Source organism: Hyla sarda, unplaced genomic scaffold (assembly GCF_029499605.1).
Source record: "Hyla sarda isolate aHylSar1 unplaced genomic scaffold, aHylSar1.hap1 scaffold_205, whole genome shotgun sequence".
Classification (NCBI taxonomy): Eukaryota; Metazoa; Chordata; class Amphibia; order Anura; family Hylidae; genus Hyla; species Hyla sarda.
This window is the reverse complement of record NW_026608713.1, coordinates 174,993-194,039: the sequence shown is the minus strand read 5'-3', so window position 1 is coordinate 194,039 and position 19,047 is coordinate 174,993. Positions and strand designations below refer to the sequence as shown.

The 19,047-nt window shown below is 46.6% G+C and overlaps 5 non-coding genes across 5 annotated transcripts; all 5 read right to left on the bottom strand.

Moving 5' to 3' along the window:
• Window positions 1-1,819: 1,819 nt before the first annotated feature.
• Window positions 1,820-1,893, bottom strand: TRNAI-AAU (transfer RNA isoleucine (anticodon AAU)). Its single transcript has one exon. It is a non-coding gene; the product is annotated as a tRNA-Ile (tRNA).
• Window positions 1,894-7,965: 6,072 nt separating this feature from the next.
• TRNAI-AAU (transfer RNA isoleucine (anticodon AAU)) lies at window positions 7,966-8,039 on the bottom strand. The gene has a single exon. It is a non-coding gene; the product is annotated as a tRNA-Ile (tRNA).
• A 2,205-nt stretch (window positions 8,040-10,244) lies between these two features.
• On the bottom strand, window positions 10,245-10,318 carry TRNAI-AAU (transfer RNA isoleucine (anticodon AAU)). Its single transcript has one exon. It is a non-coding gene; the product is annotated as a tRNA-Ile (tRNA).
• Window positions 10,319-12,171: 1,853 nt separating this feature from the next.
• Window positions 12,172-12,245, bottom strand: TRNAI-AAU (transfer RNA isoleucine (anticodon AAU)). The gene has a single exon. It is a non-coding gene; the product is annotated as a tRNA-Ile (tRNA).
• Window positions 12,246-14,529: 2,284 nt separating this feature from the next.
• Window positions 14,530-14,603, bottom strand: TRNAI-AAU (transfer RNA isoleucine (anticodon AAU)). Its single transcript has one exon. It is a non-coding gene; the product is annotated as a tRNA-Ile (tRNA).
• Between the last annotated feature and the right edge of the window lie 4,444 nt (window positions 14,604-19,047).

Sequence of the window (19,047 nt, the reverse complement as noted above, 5' to 3'; positions counted from 1 at the left end):
ATGGCTTCTTTTTTTGTAGATCTCTTTTTAAAATTCCATCTTTATTTCCATGGAGACTCTGGAGACTCTGGAGACTTAAGACTTTGGATTCCTTTTTCCTGAGTTTTCTTTGGTGCACAAAGAAAACAATTGCCTCCCCGTCGGGGAAGCGAACCCCGGTCTCCCGCGTGACAGGCGGGGATACTCACCACTATACTAACGAGGAATGGGTATGGTGCTTGCCATCACGGTAATCTGCTTAAATGAAGACAGCAGCAATTTCCACCCACCAGATCTAGGCAGTAGGGAGAAAAAGGAGTTTGAGACTGGTACGGTCAAAAAAGAGGAGACGGACTGGCCCGTACGGTGATCGAACCCGCGACCTTGGCGTTATTAGCACCACGCTCTAACCAGCTGAGCTAACTGGCCATGTTGCGCATGTCGGCCGCCCAGGCCGACACCAGTGGGGATCTCACATGTGTCCCAGTCCTTAGAATAGGTACTGATAGCAGTGTGGAGAAAGGGAAGGGTGTCTCTTTCTCTGTCCTTGTCAGAGGCGACATCACGAGTGCTAGGGCTGACTGTGAACTGGGAACTGTATTCAAAACTTTATTCCACAAGAGAAGGAATCAGAAAGTATAGGAAATAACACGGCACCTGGAAGAGTTTGCAATCTAAAAGCCATAGGCCTTAGGCATGGGCTACACGGGGCCTTGTTGTAGCGCCAGTGATTGAGGGAAAGCTGCAGTCCGCATTTCAGCTGCAACTAACTCATGACTTTGGGCAAACGGGTCCCAGGTGACGAAATCAGTCGCTGACTGTCTACTTTACAAGTTATTGACTCTGGTATATGCTGTGCTGCAAACTAATGTCAGGAATCCATTGGATAAGGCTCTGGCCGTGGGCATCTCCCGTACGGACGTTTGTTTCCCCTGGCCAATCTCAGCGGGCTCCTTTCGGCATGTGGTTTCGGCCTATTCGCTCCATGGATTGGGGATATCTACAGAGTTTTTCAGCTTAAACCTTAAGGAAACTGAGGTAGGATAAGTGTGGGTTCTCTCGGTGGAACGACATAATGGCTTCTTTTTTTGTAGATCTCTTTTTAAATTTCCATCTTTATTTCCATGGAGTCTCTGGAGACTTAAGACTTTGGTTTCTTTCTACCTTTAAGGTTCCTTACGCTCCCTCTAGGATTTTACCTCCTTTTTCCTTAGTTTTCTAACTCATGACTTTGGGAAAACGGGTCCCAGGTGACAAAATCAGTCGCTGAACGTCTACGTTATGCTGTGCTGCAAACTAATGTCAGGAATCCATTAAATAAGGCTCTGTCCGTGGGCATCTCCCGTACGGACGTTTGTTTCCCCTGGCCAATCTCAGTGGGCTCCTTTCGGCATGTGGTTTCGGCCTATTCGCTCCATGGATTGGGGATATCTACAGAGTTTTTCAGCTTAAACCTTCAGGAAACTGAGGTAGGATAAGTGTGGGTTCTCTCTTTGCAACGACTTAATAGCTTCTTTTTTTGTAGATCTCTTTTTAAATTTCCATCTTCATTTCCATGGAGTCTCTGGAGACTCTGGAGACTTAAGACTTTGGATTCATTTTTCCTGAGTTTTCTTTGGTGCACAAAGAAAACAATTGCCTCCCCGTCGGGGAATCGAACCCCGTTCTCCCGCGTGACAGGCGGGGATACTCACCACTATACTAACGAGGAATGGGTATGGTGCTTGCCATCACGGTAACCTGCTTAAATGAAGACAGCAGCAATTTCCACCCACCAGATCTAGGCAGTAGGGAGAAAAAGGAGTTTGAGACTGGTACGGTCAAAAAAGAGGAGACGGACTGGCCCGTACGGGGATCGAACCCGCGACCTTGGCGTTATTAGCACCACGCTCTAACCAGCTGAGCTAACCGGCCATGTTGCGCATGTCGGCTGCCCCGGCCGACACCAGTGGGGATCTTACATGTGTCCCAGTCCTTAGAATAGGTACTGATAGCAGTGTGGAGAAAGGGAAGGGTGTCTCTTTCTCTGTCCTTGTCAGAGGCGACATCACAAGTGCTAGGGCTGACTGTGAACTGGGAACTGTATTCAAAACTTTATTCCACAAGAGAAGGAATCAGAAAGTATAGGAAATAACACGGCACCTGGAAGAGCTTGCAATCTAAAAGCCATAGGCCTTAGGCATGGGCTACACGGGGCCTTGTTGTAGCGCCAGTGATTGAGGGAAAGCTGCAGTCCGCATTTCAGCTGCAACTAACTCATGACTTTGGGCAAACGGGTCCCAAGTGACGAAATCAGTCGCTGACCGTCTACTTTACAAGTTATTGACTCTGGTATATGCTGTGCTGCAAACTAATGTCAGGAATCCATTGGATAAGGCTCTGGCCGTGGGCATCTCCCGTACGGACGTTTGTTTCCCCTGGCCAATCTCAGCGGGCTCCTTTCGGCATGTGGTTTCGGCCTATTCGCTCCATGGATTGGGGATATGTGTCCCAGTCCTTAGAATAGGTACTGATAGCAGTGTGGAGAAAGGGAAGGGTGTCTCTTTCTCTGTCCTTGTCAGAGGCGACATCACAAGTGCTAGGGCTGACAGTGAACTGGGAACTGTATTCGAAACTTTATTCCACAAGAGAAGGAATCAGAAAGTATAGGAAATAACACGGCACCTGGAAGAGTTTGCAATCTAAAAGCCATAGGCCTTAGGCATGGGCTACACGGGGCCTTGTTGTAGCGCCAGTGATTGAGGGAAAGCTGCAGTCCGCAGCAGGTGACGAAATCAGTCGGTGACCGTCTACTTTACAAGTTATTGACTCTGGTATATGCTGTGCTGCAAACTAATGTCAGGAATCCATTGGATAAGGCTCTGGCCGTGGGCATCTCCCGTACGGACGTTTGTTTCCCCTGGCCAATCTCAGCGGGCTCCTTTCGGCATGTGGTTTCGGTCTATTCGCTCCATGGATTGGGGATATCTACAGAGTTTTTCAGCTTAAACCTTAAGGAAACTGAGGTAGGATAAGTGTGGGTTCTCTCGGTGCAACAACTTAATGGCTTTGGTTTCTTTCTACCTTTAAGGTTCCTTACGCTCCCTCTAGGATTTTACCTCCTTTTTCCTTAGTTTTCTAACTCATGACTTTGGGAAAACGGGTCCCAGGTGACAAAATCAGTCGCTGAACGTCTACGTTATGCTCTGCTGCAAACTAATGTCAGGAATCCATTAAATAAGGCTCTGTCCGTTGGCATCTCCCGTACGGACGTTTGTTTCCCCTGGCCAATCTCAGCGGGCTCCTTTCGTCATGTGGTTTCGGCCTATTCGCTCCATGGATTGGGAATATCTACAGAGTTTTTCAGCTTAAACCTTAAGGAAACTGAGGTAGGATAAGTGTGGGTTCTCTCGGTGCAACGACTTAATGGCTTTCTTTTTTGTAGATCTCTTTTTAAAAAATTCCATCTTTATTTCCATGGAGTCTCTGGAGACTTAAGACTTTGGATTCCTTCTACCTTTAATTTTCCTTACGCTCCCTCTAGGATTTTACCTCCTTTTTCCTTAGTTTTCTAACTCATGACTTTGGGAAAACGGGTCCCAGGTGACAAAATCAGTCTCTGAACGTCTACGTTATGTTCTGCTGCAAACTAATATCAGGAATCCATTAAATAAGGCTCTGTCCGTGGGCATCTCCCGTACGGACGTTTGTTTCCCCTGGCCAATATCAGCGGGCTCCTTTCGGCATGTGGTTTCGGCCTATTCGCTCCATGGATTGGGGATATCTACAGAGTTTTTCAGCTTAAACCTTCAGGAAACTGAGGTAGGATAAGTGTGGGTTCTCTCTGTGCAACGACTTAATGGCTTCTTTTTTTGTAGATCTCTTTTTAAATTTCCATCTTTATTTCCATGGAGTCTCTGGAGACTCTGGAGACTAAGACTTTGAATTCCTTTTTCCTGAGTTTTCTTTGGTGCACAAAGAAAACAATTGCCTCCCCGTCGGGAAATCGAACCCCGGTCTCCCGCGAGACAGGCGGGGATACTCACCACTATACTAACGAGGAATGGGTATGGTGCGTGCCATCACGGTAACCTGCTTAAATGAAGACAGCAGCAATTTCCACCCACCAGATCTAGGCAGTAGGGAGAAAAAGGAGTTTGAGACTGGTACGGTCAAAAAAGAGGAGACGGACTGGCCCGTACGGGGATCAAACCCGCGACCTTGGCGTTATTAGCACCACGCTCTAACCAGCTGAGCTAACCGGCCATGTTGCGCATGTCGGCTGCCCCGGCCGACACCAGTGGGGATCTCACATGTGTCCCAGTCCTTAGAATAGGTACTGATAGCAGTGTGGAGAAAGGGAAGGGTGTCTCTTTCTCTGTCCTTGTCAGAGGCGACATCACAAGTGCTAGGGCTGACTGTGAACTGGGAACTGTATTCGAAACTTTATTCCACAAGAGAAGTAATCAGAAAGTATAGGAAATAACACGGCACCTGGAAGAGTTTGCAATCTAAAAGCCATAGGCCTTAGGCATGGGCTACACGGGGCCTTGTTGTAGCGCCAGTGATTGAGGGAAAGCTGCAGTCCGCATTTCAGCTGCAACTAACTCATGACTTTGGGCAAACGGGTCCCAGGTGACGAAATCAGTCGCTGACCGTCTACTTTACAAGTTATTGACTCTGGTATATGCTGTGCTGAAAACTAATGTCAGGAATCCATTGGATAAGGCTCTGGCCGCGGGCATCTCCCGTACGGACGTTTGTTTCCCCTGGCCAATCTCAGCGGGCTCCTTTCGGCATGTGATTTCGGCCTATTCGCTCCATGGATTGGGGATATCTACAGAGTTTTTCAGCTTAAACCTTAAGGAAACTGAGGTAGGATAAGTGTGGGTTCTCTCGGTGCAACGACTTAATGGCTTCTTTTTTTGTAGATCTCTTTTTAAATTTCCATCTTTATTTCCATGGAGTCTCTGGAGACTTAAGACTTTGATTTCTTTCTACCTTTAAGGTTCCTTACGCTCCCTCTAGGATTTTACCTCCTTTTTCCTTAGATTTCTAACTCATGACTTTGGGAAAACGGGTCCCAGGTGACAAAATCAGTCGCTGAACGTCTACGTTATGCTCTGCTGCAAACTAATGTCAGGAATCCATTAAATAAGGCTCTGTCCGTGGGCATCTCCCGTACGGACGTTTGTTTCCCCTGGCCAATCTCAGCGGGCTCCTTTCGTCATGTGGTTTCGGCCTATTCGCTCCATGGATTGGGGATATCTACAGAGTTTTTCAGCTTAAACCTTCAGGAAACTGAGGTAGGATAAGTGTGGGTTCTCTCTGTGCAACGACTTAATGGCTTCTTTTTTTGTAGATCTCTTTTTAAAATTCCATCTTTATTTCCATGGAGTCTCTGGAGACTCTGGAGACTTGAGACTTTGGATTCCTTTTTCCTGAGTTTTCTTTGGTGCACAAAGAAAACAATTGCATCCCCGTCGGGGAATCGAACCCCGGTCTCCCGCGTGACAGGCGGGGATACTCACCACTATGCTAACGAAGAACGGGTATGGTGCTTGCCATCATGGTAACCTGCTTAAATGAAGACAGCAGCAATTTCCACCCACCAGATCTAGGCAGTAGGGAGAAAAAGGAGTTTGAGACTGGTACGGTCAAAAAAGAGGAGACGGACTGGCCCGTACGGGGATCAAACCCGCGACCTTAGCGTTATTAGCACCACGCTCTAACCAGCTGAGCTAACCGGCCATGTTGCGCATGTCGACTGCCCCGGCCGACACCAGTGGGGATCTCACATGTGTCCCAGTCCTTAGAATAGGTACTGATAGCAGTGTGGAGAAAGGGAAGGGTGTCTCTTTCTCTGTCCTTGTCAGAGGCGACATCACAAGTGCTAGGGCTGACTGTGAACTGGGAACTGTATTCGAAACTTTATTCCACAAGAGAAGGAATCAGAAAGTATAGGAAATAACACGGCACCTGGAAGAGTTTGCAATCTAAAAGCCATAGGCCTTAGGCATGGGCTACACGGGGCCTTGTTGTAGCGCCAGTGATTGAGGGAAAGCTGCAGTCCGCATTTCAGCTGCAACTAACTCATGACTTTGGGCAAACGGGTCCCAGGTGACGAAATCAGTCGCTGACCGTCTACTTTACAAGTTATTGACGCTGGTATATGCTGTGCTGCAAACTAATGTCAGGAATCCATTGGATAAGGCTCTGGCCGCGGGCATCTCCCGTACGGACTTTTGTATCCCCTTGCCAATCCCAGCGGGCTCCTTTCGGCATGTGGTTTCGGCCTATTCGCTCCATGGATTGGGGATATCTACAGAGTTTTTCAGCTTAAACCTTAAGGAAACTGAGGTAGGATAAGTGTGGGTTCTCTCGGTGGAACGACTTAATGGCTTCTTTTTTTGTAGATCTCTTTTTAAATTTCCATCTTTATTTCCATGGAGTCTCTGGAGACTTAAGACTTTGGTTTCTTTCTACCTTTAAGGTTCCTTACGCTTCCTCTAGGATTTTACCTCCTTTTTCCTTAGTTTTCTAACTCATGACTTGGGGAAAACGGGTCCCAGGTGACAAAATCAGTCGCTGAACGTCTACGTTATGCTCTGCTGCAAACTAATGTCAGGAATCCATTAAATAAGGCTCTGTCCGTGGGCATCTCCCGTACGGACGTTTGTTTCCCCTGGCCAATCTCAGCGGGCTCCTTTCGGCATGTGGTTTCGGCCTATTCGCTCCATGGATTGGGGATATCTACAGAGTTTTTCAGCTTAAACCTTAAGGAAACTGAGGTAGGATAAGTGTGGGTTCTCGGTGCAACGACTTAATGGCTTCTTTTTTGTAGATCTCTTTTTAAAAAATTCCATCTTTATTTCCATGGAGTCTCTGGAGACTTAAGACTTTGGATTCCTTCTACCTTTAAGTTTCCTTACGCTCCCTCTAGGATTTTACCTCATTTTTCCTTAGTTTTCTAACTCATGACTTTGGGAAAACGGGTCCCAGGTGACAAAATCAGTCTCTGAACGTCTACGTTATGTTCTGCTGCAAACTAATGTCAGAAATCCATTAAATAAGGCTCTGTCAGTGGGCATCTCCCGTACGGACGTTTGTTTCCCCTGGCCAATCTCAGCGGGCTCCTTTCGGCATGTGGTTTCGGCCTATTCGCTCCATGGATTGGGGATATCTACAGAGTTTTTCAGCTTAAACCTTCAGGAAACTGAGGTAGGATAAGTGTGGGTTCTCTCTGTGCAACGACTTAATGGCTTCTTTTTTTGTAGATCTCTTTTTAAAAAATTCCATCTTTATTTCCATGGAGTCTCTGGAGACTTAAGACTTTGGATTCCTTCTACCTTTAAGTTTCCTTACGCTCCCTCTAGGATTTTACCTCCTTTTTCCTTAGTTTTCTAACTCATGACTTTGGGAAAACGGGTCCCAGGTGACAAAATCAGTCTCTGAACGTCTACGTTATGTTCTGCTGCAAACTAATGTCAGAAATCCATTAAATAAGGCTCTGTCCGTGGGCATCTCCCGTACGGACGTTTGTTTCCCCTGGCCAATCTCAGCGGGCTCCTTTCGGCATGTGGTTTCGGCCTATTCGCTCCATGGATTGGGGATATCTACAGAGTTTTTCAGCTTAAACCTTCAGGAAACTGAGGTAGGATAAGTGTGGGTTCTCTCTGTGCAACGACTTAATGGCTTCTTTTTTTGTAGATCTCTTTTTAAAATTCCATTTTTATTTCCATGGAGTCTCTGGAGACTCTGGAGACTTAAGACTTTGGATTCCTTTTTCCTGAGTTTTCTTTGGTGCACAAAGAAAACAATTGCCTCCCCGGTCTCCCGCGTGACAGGCGGGGATACTCACCACTATACTAACGAGGAAAGGGTTTGGTGCTTGCCATCACGGTAACCTGCTTAAATGAAGACCGCAGCAATTTCCACCCACCAGATCTAGGCAGTAGGGAGAAAAAGGAGTTTGAGACTGGTACGGTCAAAAAAGAGGAGATGAACTGGCCCGTACGGGGATCGAACCCGTGACCTTGGCGTTATTAGCACCACGCTCTAACCAGCTGAGCTAACCGGCCATTTTTATTTCCATGGAGTCTCTGGAGACTCTGGAGACTTAAGACTTTGGATTCCTTTTTCCTGAGTTTTCTTTGGTGCACAAAGAAAACAATTGCCTCCCCGGTCTCCCGCGTGACAGGCGGGGATACTCACCACTATACTAACGAGGAATGGGTTTGGTGCTTGCCATCACGGTAACCTGCTTAAATGAAGACCGCAGCAATTTCCACCCACCAGATCTAGGCAGTAGGGAGAAAAAGGAGTTTGAGACTGGTACGGTCAAAAAAGAGGAGACGGACTGGCCCGTACGGGGATCAACCCGCGACCTTAGCGTTATTAGCACCACGCTCTAACCAGCTGAGCTAACCGGCCATGTTGCGAGTGTCGGCTGCCCCGGCCGACACCGGTGGGGATCTCACATGTGTCCCAGTCCTTAGAATAGGTACTGATAGCAGTGTGGAGAAAGGGAAGGGTGTCTCTTTCTCTGTCCTTGTCAGAGGCGACATCACAAGTGCTAGGGCTGACAGTGAACTGGGAACTGTATTCGAAACTTTATTCCACAAGAGAAGGAATCAGAAAGTATAGGAAATAACACGGCACCTGGAAGAGTTTGCAATCTAAAAGCCATAGGCCTTAGGCATGGGCTACACGGGGCCTTGTTGTAGCGCCAGTGATTGAGTGAAAGCTGCAGTCCGCATTTCAGCTGCAACTAACTCATGACTTTGGGCAAACGGGTCCCAGGTGACGAAATCAGTCGCTGACCGTCTACTTTACAAGTTATTGACTCTGGTATATGCTGTGCTGCAAACTAATGTCAGGAATCCATTGGATAAGGCTCTGGCCGTGGGCATCTCCCGTACGGACGTTTGTTTCCCCTGGCCAATCTCATTGGGCTCCTTTCGGCATGTGGTTTCGGCCTATTCGCTCCATGGATTGGGGATATCTACAGAGTTTTTCAGCTTAAACCTTAAGGAAACTGAGGTAGGATAAGTGTGGGTTCTCTCGGTGCAACGACTTAATGGCTTCTTTTTTTGTAGATCTCTTTTTAAATTTCCATCTTTATTTCCATGGAGTCTCTGGAGACTTAAGACTTTGGTTTCTTTCTACCTTTAAGGTTCCTTATGCTCCCTCTAGGATTTTACCTCCTTTTTCCTTAGTTTTCTAACTCATGACTTTGGGAAAACGGGTCCCAGGTGACAAAATCAGTCGCTGAACGTCTACGTTATGCTCTGCTGCAAACTAATGTCAGGAATCCATTAAATAAGGCTCTGTCCGTGGGCATCTCCCGTACGGACGTTTGTTTCCCCTGGCCAATCTCAGCGGGCTCCTTTCGTCATGTGGTTTCGGCCTATTCGCTCCATGGATTGGGGATATCTACAGAGTTTTTCAGCTTAAACCTTAAGGAAACTGAGGTAGGATAAGTGTGGGTTCTCTCGGTGCAACGACTTAATGGCTTTCTTTTTTGTAGATCTCTTTTTAAAAAATTCCATCTTTATTTCCATGGAGTCTCTGGAGACTTAAGACTTTGGATTCCTTCTACCTTTAATTTTCCTTACGCTCCCTCTAGGATTTTACCTCCTTTTTCCTTAGTTTTCTAACTCATGACTTTGGGAAAACGGGTCCCAGGTGACAAAATCAGTCGCTGAACGTCTACGTTATGTTCTGCTGCAAACTAATGTCAGGAATCCATTAAATAAGGCTCTGTCCGTGGGCATCTCCCGTACGGACGTTTGTTTCCCCTGGCCAATCTCAGCGGGCTCCTTTCGGCATGTGGTTTCGGCCTATTCGCTTCATGGATTGGGGATATCTACAGAGTTTTTCAGCTTAAACCTTCAGGAAACTGAGGTAGGATAAGTGTGGGTTCTCTCTGTGCAACGACTTAATGGCTTCTTTTTTTGTAGATCTCTTTTTAAAATTCCATCTTTATTTCCATGGAGTCTCTGGAGACTCTGGAGACTCTGGAGACTTAAGACTTTGGATTCCTTTTTCCTGAGTTTTCTTTGGTGCACAAAGAAAACAATTGCCTCCCTGTCGGGGAATCGAACCCCGGTCTCCCGCGTGACAGGCGGGGATACTCACCACTATACTAACGAGGAATGGGTATGATGCTTGCCATCACGGTAACCTGCTTAAATGAAGACAGCAGCAATTTCCACCCACCAGATCTAGGCAGTAGGGAGAAAAAGGAGTTTGAGACTGGTACGGTCAAAAAAGAGGAGACGGACTGGCCCGTACGGGGATCGAACCCGCGACCTTGGCGTTATTAGCACCAAGCTCTAACCAGCTGAGCTAACCGGCCATGTTGCGCATGTCGGCTGCCCCGGCCGACACCAGTGGGGATCTCACATGTGTCCCAGTCCTTAGAATAGGTACTGATAGCAGTGTGGAGAAAGGGAAGGGTGTCTCTTTCTCTGTCCTTGTCAGAGGCGACATCACAAGTGCTAGGGCTGACAGTGAACTGGGAACTGTATTCGAAACTTTATTCCACAAGAGAAGGAATCAGAAAGTATAGGAAATAACACGGCACCTGGAAGAGTTTGCAATCTAAAAGCCATAGGCCTTAGGCATGGGCTACACGGGGCCTTGTTGTAGCGCCAGTGATTGAGGGAAAGCTGCAGTCCGCATTTCAGCTGCAACTAACTCATGACTTTGGGCAAACGGGTCCCAGGTGACGAAATCAGTCGCTGACCGTCTACTTTACAAGTTATTGACTCTGGTATATGCTGTGCTGCAAACTAATGTCAGGAATCCATTGGATAAGGCTCTGGCCGAGGGCATCTCCCGTACGGACGTTTGTTTCCCCTGGCCAATCTCAGCGGGCTCCTTTCGGCATGTGGTTTCGGCCTATTCGCTCCATGGATTGGGGATATCTACAGAGTTTTTCAGCTTAAACCTTAAGGAAACTGAGGTAGGATAAGTGTGGGTTCTCTCGGTGGAACGACTTAATGGCTTCTTTTTTTGTAGATCTCTTTTTAAATTTCCATCTTCATTTCCATGGAGTCTCTGGAGACTTAAGACTTTGGTTTCTTTCTACCTTTAAGGTTCCTTACGCTTCCTCTAGGATTTTACCTCCTTTTTCCTTAGTTTTCTAACTCATGACTTTGGGAAAACGGGTCCCAGGTGACAAAATCAGTCGCTGAACGTCTACGTTATGCTCTGCTGCAAACTAATGTCAGGAATCCATTAAATAAGGCTCTGTCCGTGGGCATCTCCCGTACGGACGTTTGTTTCCCCTGGCCAATCTCAGCGGGCTCCTTTCGTCATGTGGTTTCGGCCTATTCGCTCCATGGATTGGGGATATCTACAGAGTTTTTCAGCTTAAACCTTAAGGAAACTGAGGTAGGATAAGTGTGGGTTCTCTCGGTGCAACGACTTAATGGCTTTCTTTTTTGTAGATCTCTTTTTAAAAAATTCCATCTTTATTTCCATGGAGTCTCTGGAGACTTAAGACTTTGGATTCCTTCTACCTTTAATTTTCCTTACGCTCCCTCTAGGATTTTACCTCCTTTTTCCTTAGTTTTCTAACTCATGACTTTGGGAAAACGGGTCCCAGGTGACAAAATCAGTCGCTGAACGTCTACGTTATGTTCTGCTGCAAACTAATGTCAGGAATCCATTAAATAAGGCTCTGTCCGTGGGCATCTCCCGTACGGACGTTTGTTTCCCCTGGCCAATCTCAGCGGGCTCCTTTCGGCATGTGGTTTCGGCCTATTCGCTTCATGGATTGGGGATATCTACAGAGTTTTTCAGCTTAAACCTTAAGGAAACTGAGGTAGGATAAGTGTGGGTTCTCTCTGTGCAACGACTTAATGGCTTCTTTTTTTGTAGATCTCTTTTTAAAATTCCATCTTTATTTCCATGGAGTCTCTGGAGACTCTGGAGACTCTGGAGACTTAAGACTTTGGATTCCTTTTTCCTGAGTTTTCTTTGGTGCACAAAGAAAACAATTGCCTCCCTGTCGGGGAATCGAACCCCGGTCTCCCGCGTGACAGGCGGGGATACTCACCACTATACTAACGAGGAATGGGTATGATGCTTGCCATCACGGTAACCTGCTTAAATGAAGACAGCAGCAATTTCCACCCACCAGATCTAGGCAGTAGGGAGAAAAAGGAGTTTGAGACTGGTACGGTCAAAAAAGAGGAGACGGACTGGCCCGTACGGGGATCGAACCCGCGACCTTGGCGTTATTAGCACCAAGCTCTAACCAGCTGAGCTAACCGGCCATGTTGCGCATGTCGGCTGCCCCGGCCGACACCAGTGGGGATCTCACATGTGTCCCAGTCCTTAGAATAGGTACTGATAGCAGTGTGGAGAAAGGGAAGGGTGTCTCTTTCTCTGTCCTTGTCAGAGGCGACATCACAAGTGCTAGGGCTGACAGTGAACTGGGAACTGTATTCGAAACTTTATTCCACAAGAGAAGGAATCAGAAAGTATAGGAAATAACACGGCACCTGGAAGAGTTTGCAATCTAAAAGCCATAGGCCTTAGGCATGGGCTACACGGGGCCTTGTTGTAGCGCCAGTGATTGAGGGAAAGCTGCAGTCCGCATTTCAGCTGCAACTAACTCATGACTTTGGGCAAACGGGTCCCAGGTGACGAAATCAGTCGCTGACCGTCTACTTTACAAGTTATTGACTCTGGTATATGCTGTGCTGCAAACTAATGTCAGGAATCCATTGGATAAGGCTCTGGCCGTGGGCATCTCCCGTACGGACGTTTGTTTCCCCTGGCCAATCTCAGCGGGCTCCTTTCGGCATGTGGTTTCGGCCTATTCGCTCCATGGATTGGGGATATCTACAGAGTTTTTCAGCTTAAACCTTAAGGAAACTGAGGTAGGATAAGTGTGGGTTCTCTCGGTGGAACGACTTAATGGCTTCTTTTTTTGTAGATCTCTTTTTAAATTTCCATCTTCATTTCCATGGAGTCTCTGGAGACTTAAGACTTTGGTTTCTTTCTACCTTTAAGGTTCCTTACGCTTCCTCTAGGATTTTACCTCCTTTTTCCTTAGTTTTCTAACTCATGACTTTGGGAAAACGGGTCCCAGGTGACAAAATCAGTCGCTGAACGTCTACGTTATGCTCTGCTGCAAACTAATGTCAGGAATCCATTAAATAAGGCTCTGTCCGTGGGCATCTCCCGTACGGACGTTTGTTTCCCCTGGCCAATCTCAGCGGGCTCCTTTCGGCATGTGGTTTCGGCCTATTCGCTCCATGGATTGGGGATATCTACAGAGTTTTTCAGCTTAAACCTTAAGGAAACTGAGGTAGGATAAGTGTGGGTTCTCTCGGTGCAACGACTTAATGGCTTCTTTTTTTGTAGATCTCTTTTTAAATTTCCATCTTCATTTCCATGGAGTCTCTGGAGACTTAAGACTTTGGTTTCTTTCTACCTTTAAGGTTCCTTACGCTCCCTTTAGGATTTTACCTCCTTTTTCCTTAGTTTTCTAACTCATGACTTTGGGAAAACGGGTCCCAGGTGACAAAATCAGTCGCTGAACGTCTACGTTATGCTCTGCTGCAAACTAATGTCAGGAATCCATTAAATAAGGCTCTGTCCGTGGGCATCTCCCGTACGGACGTTTGTTTCCCCTGGCCAATCTCAGCGGGCTCCTTTCGTCATGTGGTTTCGGCCTATTCGCTCCATGGATTGGGGATATCTACAGAGTTTTTCAGCTTGAACCTTAAGGAAACTGAGGTAGGATAAGTGTGGGTTCTCTCGGTGCAACGACTTAATGGCTTTCTTTTTTGTAGATCTCTTTTTAAAAAATTCCATCTTTATTTCCATGGAGTCTCTGGAGACTTAAGACTTTGGATTCCTTCTACCTTTAATTTTCCTTACGCTCCCTCTAGGATTTTACCTCCTTTTTCCTTAGTTTTCTAACTCATGACTTTGGGAAAACGGGTCCCAGGTGACAAAATCAGTCGCTGAACGTCTACGTTATGTTCTGCTGCAAACTAATGTCAGGAATCCATTAAATAAGGCTCTGTCCGTGGGCATCTCCCGTACGGACGTTTGTTTCCCCTGGCCAATCTCAGCGGGCTCCTTTCGGCATGTGGTTTCGGCCTATTCGCTTCATGGATTGGGGATATCTACAGAGTTTTTCAGCTTAAACCTTCAGGAAACTGAGGTAGGATAAGTGTGGGTTCTCTCTGTGCAACGACTTAATGGCTTCTTTTTTTGTAGATCTCTTTTTAAAATTCCATCTTTATTTCCATGGAGTCTCTGGAGACTCTGGAGACTCTGGAGACTTAAGACTTTGGATTCCTTTTTCCTGAGTTTTCTTTGGTGCACAAAGAAAACAATTGCCTCCCTGTGGGGGATTCGAACCCCGGTCTCCCGCGTGACAGGCGGGGATACTCACCACTATACTAACGAGGAATGGGTATGATGCTAGCCATCACGGTAACCTGCTTAAATGAAGACAGCAGCAATTTCCACCCACCAGATCTAGGCACTAGGGAGAAAAAGGAGTTTGAGACTGGTACGGTCAAAAAAGAGGAGACGGACTGGCCCGTACGGGGATCGAACCCGCGACCTTGGCGTTATTAGCACCAAGCTCTAACCAGCTGAGCTAACCGGCCATGTTGCGCATGTCGGCTGCCCCGGCCGACACCAGTGGGGATCTCACATGTGTCCCAGTCCTTAGAATAGGTACTGATAGCAGTGTGGAGAAAGGGAAGGGTGTCTCTTTCTCTGTCCTTGTCAGAGGCGACATCACAAGTGCTAGGGCTGACAGTGAACTGGGAACTGTATTCGAAACTTTATTCCACAAGAGAAGGAATCAGAAAGTATAGGAAATAACACGGCACCTGGAAGAGTTTGCAATCTAAAAGCCATAGGCCTTAGGCATGGGCTACACGGGGCCTTGTTGTAGCGCCAGTGATTGAGGGAAAGCTGCAGTCCGCATTTCAGCTGCAACTAACTCATGACTTTGGGCAAACGGGTCCCAGGTGACGAAATCAGTCGCTGACCGTCTACTTTACAAGTTATTGACTCTGGTATATGCTGTGCTGCAAACTAATGTCAGGAATCCATTGGATAAGGCTCTGGCTGTGGGCATCTCCCGTACGGACGTTTGTTTCCCCTGGCCAATCTCAGCGGGCTCCTTTCGGCATGTGGTTTCGGCCTATTCGCTCCATGGATTGGGGATATCTACAGAGTTTTTCAGCTTAAACCTTAAGGAAACTGAGGTAGGATAAGTGTGGGTTCTCTCAGTGGAACGACTTAATGGCTTCTTTTTTTGTAGATCTCTTTTTAAATTTCCATCTTCATTTCCATGGAGTCTCTGGAGACTTAAGACTTTGGTTTCTTTCTACCTTTAAGGTTCCTTACGCTTCCTCTAGGATTTTACCTCCTTTTTCCTTAGTTTTCTAACTCATGACTTGGGGAAAACGGGTCCCAGGTGACAAAATCAGTCGCTGAACGTCTACGTTATGCTCTGCTGCAAACTAATGTCAGGAATCCATTAAATAAGGCTCTGTCCGTGGGCATCTCCCGTACGGACGTTTGTTTCCCCTGGCCAATCTCAGCGGGCTCCTTTCGGCATGTGTTTTCGGCCTATTCGCTCCATGGATTGGGGATATCTACAGAGTTTTTCAGCTTAAACCTTAAGGAAACTGAGGTAGGATAAGTGTGGGTTCTCTCGGTGCAACGACTTAATGGCTTCTTTTTTTGTAGATCTCTTTTTAAAAAATTCCATCTTTATTTCCATGGAGTCTCTGGAGACTTAAGACTTTGGATTCCTTCTACCTTTAAGTTTCCTTACGCTCCCTCAAGGATTTTACCTCCTTTTTCCTTAGTTTTCTAATTCATGACTTTGGGAAAACGGGTCCCAGGTGACAAAATCAGTCGCTGAACGTCTACGTTATGTTCTGCTGCAAACTAATGTCAGGAATCCATTAAATAAGGCTCTGTCCGTGGGCATCTCCCGTACGGACGTTTGTTTCCCCTGGCCAATCTCAGCGGGCTCCTTTCGGCATGTGGTTTCGGCCTATTCGCTCCATGGATTGGAGATATCTACAGAGTTTTTCAGCTTAAACCTTAAGGAAACTGAGGTAGGATAAGTGTGGGTTCTCTCGGTGGAACGACTTAATGGCTTCTTTTTTTGTAGATCTCTTTTTAAATTTCCATCTTTATTTCCATGGAGTCTCTGGAGACTTAAGACTTTGGTTTCTTTCTACCTTTAAGGTTCCTTACGCTCCCTCTAGGATTTTACCTCCTTTTTCCTTAGTTTTCTAACTCATGACTTTGGGAAAACGGGTCCCAGGTGACAAAATCAGTCGCTGAACGTCTACGTTATGTTCTGCTGCAAACTAATGTCAGGAATCCATTAAATAAGGCTCTGTCCGTGGGCATCTCCCGTACGGACGTTTGTTTCCCCTGTCCAATCTCAGCGGGCTCCTTTCGGCATGTGGTTTCGGCCTATTCGCTCCATGGATTGGGGATATCTACAGAGTTTTTCAGCTTAAACCTTCAGGAAACTGAGGTAGGATAAGTGTGGGTTCTCTCTGTGCAACGACTTAATGGCTTCTTTTTTTGTAGATCTCGTTTTAAAATTCCATCTTTATTTCCATGGAGTCTCTGGAGACTCTGGAGACTTAAGACTTTGGATTCCTTTTTCCTGAGTTTTCTTTGGTGCACAAAGAAAACAACTGCCTCCCCATCGGGAAATCGAACCCCGGTCTCCCGCGTGACAGGCGGGGATACTCACCACTATACTAACGAGGAATGGGTATGGTGCTTGTCATCACGGTAACCTGCTTAAATGAAGACAGCAGCAATTTCCACCCACCAGATCTAGGCAGTAGGGAGAAAAAGGAGTTTGAGACTGGTACGGTCAAAAAAGAGGAGACGGACTGGCCCGTACGGGGATCGAACCCGCGACCTTAGCGTTATTAGCACCACGCTCTAACCAGCTGAGCTAACCGGCCATGTTGCGAGTGTCGGCTGCCCCGGCCGACACCGGTGGGGATCTCACATGTGTCCCAGTCCTTAGAATAGGTACTGATAGCAGTGTGGAGAAAGGGAAGGGTGTCTCTTTCTCTGTCCTTGTCAGAGGCGACATCACAAGTGCTAGGGCTGACAGTGAACTGGGAACTGTATTCGAAACTTTATTCCACAAGAGAAGGAATCAGAAAGTATAGGAAATAACACGGCACCTGGAAGAGTTTGCAATCTAAAAGCCATAGGCCTTAGGCATGGGCTACACGGGGCCTTGTTGTAGCGCCAGTGATTGAGTGAAAGCTGCAGTCCGCATTTCAGCTGCAACTAACTCATGACTTTGGGCAAACGGGTCCCAGGTGACGAAATCAGTCGCTGACCGTCTACTTTACAAGTTATTGACTCTGGTATATGCTGTGCTGCAAACTAATGTCAGGAATCCATTGGATAAGGCTCTGGCCGTGGGCATCTCCCGTACGGACGTTTGTTTCCCCTGGCCAATCTCATTGGGCTCCTTTCGGCATGTGGTTTCGGCCTATTCGCTCCATGGATTGGGGATATCTACAGAGTTTTTCAGCTTAAACCTTAAGGAAACTGAGGTAGGATAAGTGTGGGTTCTCTCGGTGCAACGACTTAATGGCTTCTTCTTTTGTAGATCTCTTTTTAAATTTCCATCTTTATTTCCATGGAGTCTCTGGAGACTTAAGACTTTGGTTTCTTTCTACCTTTAAGGTTCCTTACGCTCCCTCTAGGATTTTACCTCCTTTTTCCTTAGTTTTCTAACTCATGACTTTGGGAAAACGGGTCCCAGGTGACAAAATCAGTCGCTGAACGTCTACGTTATGCTCTGCTGCAAACTAATGTCAGGAATCCATTAAATAAGGCTCTGTCCGTGGGCATCTCCCGTACGGACGTTTGTTTCCCCTGGCCAATCTCAGCGGGCTCCTTTCGGCATGTGGTTTCGGCCTATTCGCTCCATGGATTGGGGATATCTACAGAGTTTTTCAGCTTAAACCTTAAGGAAACTGAGGTAGGATAAGTGTGGGTTCTCTCGGTGCAACGACTTAATGGCTTCTTTTTTTGTAGATCTCTTTTTAAATTTCCATCTTTATTTCCATGGAGTCTCTGGAGACTTAAGACTTTGGTTTCTTTCTACCTTTAAGGTTCCTTACGCTCCCTTTAGGATTTTACCTCCTTTTTCCTTAGTTTTCTAACTCATGACTTTGGGAAAACGGGTCCCAGGTGACAAAATCAGTCGCTGAACGTCTACGTTATGCTCTGCTGCAAACTAATGTCAGGAATCCATTAAATAAGGCTCTGTCCGTGGACATCTCCCGTACGGACGTTTGTTTCCCCTGGCCAATCTCAGCGGGCTCCTTTCGGCATGTGTTTTCGGCCTATTCGCTCCATGGATTGGGGATATCTACAGAGTTTTTCAGCTTAAACCTTAAGGAAACTGAGGTAGGATAAGTGTGGGTTCTCTCGGTGCAACAACTTAATGGCTTCTTTTTTTGTAGATCTCTTTTTAAAAAATTCCATCTTTATTTCCATGGAGTCTCTGGAGACTTAAGACTTTGGATTCCTTCTACCTTTAAGTTTCCTTACGCTCCCTCTAGGATTTTACCTCCTTTTTCCTTAGTTTTCTAACTCATGACTTTGGGAAAACGGGTCCCAGGTGACAAAATCAGTCGCTGAACGTCTACGTTATGTTCTGCTGCAAACTAATGTCAGGAATCCATTAAATAAGGCTCTGTCCGTGGGCATCTCCCGTACGGATGTTTGTTTCCCCTGGCCAATCTCAGCGGGCTCCTTTCGGCATGTGGTTTCGGCCTATTCGCTCCATGGATTGGGGATATCTACAGAGTTTTTCAGCTTAAACCTTCAGGAAACTGAGGTAGGATAAGTGTGGGTTCTCTCTGTGCAACGACTTAATGGCTTCTTTTTTTGTAGATCTCTTTTTAAAATTCCATCTTTATTTCCATGGAGTCTCTGGAGACTCTGGAGACTAAGACTTTGGATTCCTTTTTCCTGAGTTTTCTTTGGTGCACAAAGAAAACAATTGCCTCCCCGTCGGGGAATCGAACT